This window comes from Tupaia chinensis, unplaced genomic scaffold (genome assembly GCF_000334495.1).
Source record: "Tupaia chinensis unplaced genomic scaffold, TupChi_1.0 Scaffold147218_1, whole genome shotgun sequence".
Taxonomy (NCBI): Eukaryota; Metazoa; Chordata; class Mammalia; order Scandentia; family Tupaiidae; genus Tupaia; species Tupaia belangeri.
In genome coordinates this window covers 916,979-919,903 of record NW_006207069.1, presented here as the reverse complement: position 1 = coordinate 919,903, position 2,925 = coordinate 916,979, and the positions used below count along the sequence as shown (strand labels likewise).

At 34.2% G+C, this 2,925-nt stretch overlaps 1 protein-coding gene across 1 annotated transcript in view; it reads left to right on the top strand.

Moving 5' to 3' along the window:
* LOC102499626 (cadherin-18-like) overlaps positions 1–2,925 on the top strand; it is a 526,097-nt gene that overhangs the window by 56,897 nt on the left and 466,275 nt on the right.

Below are 2,925 nucleotides of genomic sequence, written 5' to 3'. Positions count from 1 at the left end.
AGTAAGGGTGGCTTATGGTCTTTGGGGTAACAACACCTAACACCTAGTGGATGAGTCCCCGAGCCCCTCCTGGCTGCTGAGATTGTCTGGCCCAATAGTAGCTTTAACTTAAACCTTTCTAATGCTTATCTGTGTAATCCCCAGTAGGAGAAGTGAATGTGGCATTCTTTATTGACATTTTCCAGGAGGGTGGGGTGAGTCTAATGGGAGTAACTCCTGTTCGCAGCCGCCGCCCTACTCAGCTGCTGCCTTAGTGGATCCGCTTTCTTTCAGGATTATTGTAAAAATTATAGTAAGGCTGGGGGTGCCTTTATGGGGTATGGCAACAAGGCCCATAGCAGAGAGATTGAGTGCAGGACAGTACAGCGACACAATACGTGAGATCCAGAACTCGTAAAACTGTTGACCTTGCAAACAGTTCTCCTCAGCCCAGTCCTTGCTCTAGGCACAAGGGGCAGTTCTTTCATACTCAGCTTGTGTTAACTGCATGGTCCCAGCACAGAATAGTAATAATGTTTGTTTATTTTCTACAGATATTATTCAAGGCCCAGTTTCCAATATTAGTATTTGGCTTAACCCTATTCAACGCCTGAGCTCCATACAGCTCAGGCCTTCAAGTAAATCTTATCTGCTCTGCCCTGCTACAACACATCCATGTAAATTTCTTGTTGAGAATAATACCAGTTTATATTACATAGCAAGTGCTCAAGAGAGATCATTATGCAGAATGAAGGACTGTCTAAACAAATCAATGAATGATATATATTCAGAACTGGCCCTTTTCTGCGATCATAATTACATGGTTACAATAGACTTTTCCCACTTCGGTCCTTAAATTTCTGCCTCTCAACAGTCTAACCACGGATGCGATTTTGCCCTGATTTGATCAGTAAACACTGCATTCATGTTTTGAAAAACTGCACTTTACCCCAGAAGTATGTATAACTATATAATTAGAAATTAAAATGAATATCATTAAAAAGAAAATTTAGAACTTTGATAAGCATAATCATTTTCTATACTTCTATAACATTTTAAACTAATGAAGTAGATAATTAAATTTTCTGATGTTATTTTTCAAAGAATTGCTTTAATCACTCATTTACAGTAATATATCAATATTCAACATGACTTTATAAAGTATATATATAGCCATATTTATAAATATACTAATACATTTACTCAACAAAGTTAATTTTGAAATTGGAAATCATAATAATTACAATATCTATATATAATTATTATTTTATATATAGTATTAATGACATGTTATCTGACTTATTTGACTCTTTCTATATATAATGTTAAATTTTTTAACATGAAAAAAATGTTGTATTCATATGCCCACTAACAAAAAATTAACTATACATTTGTAGGGATTTCAACAGAAGTTATTAAAGTAGGGCAATTTTATCTAAAGCATCAAAGAATATATTCAGAATTTGACAATTTTACAGAAAGGTAAAACTTATACTATTCCAAAGTCTCAAGTTCTAATGTTTTTTTCTTAAAAAGCGTGATATACAAAAGACAAAATTGTGGTATATTTGCAGTATCTAGTAAGTATAATGAATGCATTAAAGTATCTCTGCAACAGCTCTTTTTGCAGATGTGTAGAACAGATTGTCTATAATCAGTGTATTATTTTGAAACTTTTAAATACAAAGTATGTTAATATTTAAAAACATAACATTCAAGATATTCAGGTTAAAGGACCCTCTGTGTAAACATCTCATTGTCTTCTTCAACATTTATACAAATCTTTGGCCAGAGAAACAAGCCTCATTTATAATTCATTATTATAAAAATTTAGAACAATGCCCTCTAACTTCCACTTGCATAGTTATTCTCATTGAAAAACAAAACTAAAACAGAGTCTGCTCTTTTTATATCTAAGAGGAGTTTTTTCCTTTTTTTTGGCTAGCAAGCTAATAAATGATTCAAATAATACATTTAAAACTATATTAAATCAAGTGCCTGACATGGAGAGCAAAAGCAATTCTTAGGGGCATTCAAAATCTCAGCATTATTAGATTTGAAAGTCTCACAGTGCTAGAATGCTGTGTTGTGTCATACCAAATATATGTGGATTGTCTAAACAGGAGTTTCTGTTAGATAATTATGCAGATATTTTAATACATAATCTACAGTAACTTGAAAATAACACCCTTTCTAGTCATCCTATTTAGAGAATCAGTGTTAACAGGTATGACCAAACGATTAAGGAAAAAAAAAACAAATCATTAGTTAGAAAGCAAAATAGAAAAGGTATCTAGAGAAACAGAGTGAGAAAATGAGAGTGAGCAATCTGACTGCCCTGAACTAGTTCAAGTGGAGCTGTGTGGGCACAAGCAGCAGGACAGGAGCAGCTGAGAGGCCCAGAGTGGCTCCCAGACCAGCCGAAACGCCCAGGCACTGTGATGCACACTGTGGGCCTAGCAAACTGGAGGATGGGGCTGGAGGATCTCTACTGACTTGAGGGACAGGTTGCTGGCACACGGGAACATGGAATGCTCTGTAAGGCTGATCCAGATGGGATGACTCCTGGTTCCTGTCCACTTGCCTCCATTACCTCCCTGGGTAGAAATGAGCACTAACAGTGGATCACAGTATTAATATCCTGTTTGGAGTACTTGCTCTCTGTTTCTTTCTGTTTCTATTGTTCATGGAAAAAATAGGAAAGATAAAACTTTAGAAAATGCCCATAAATTTATCTGTTCTCTTCTTTTTCTCACACATATAGTATTTAATGTATTTTATATATTATGGCTTTGAGATGTAATAAGCTAGTCATTGACAGGGATGTTGCTAATGAGTGTGAAAATGTTAAAATTATATATATATATATATATATATATAATATGTATATCTCAATATATAATATAATATATAACTTATATGTATATCATGATATATGCTATATAT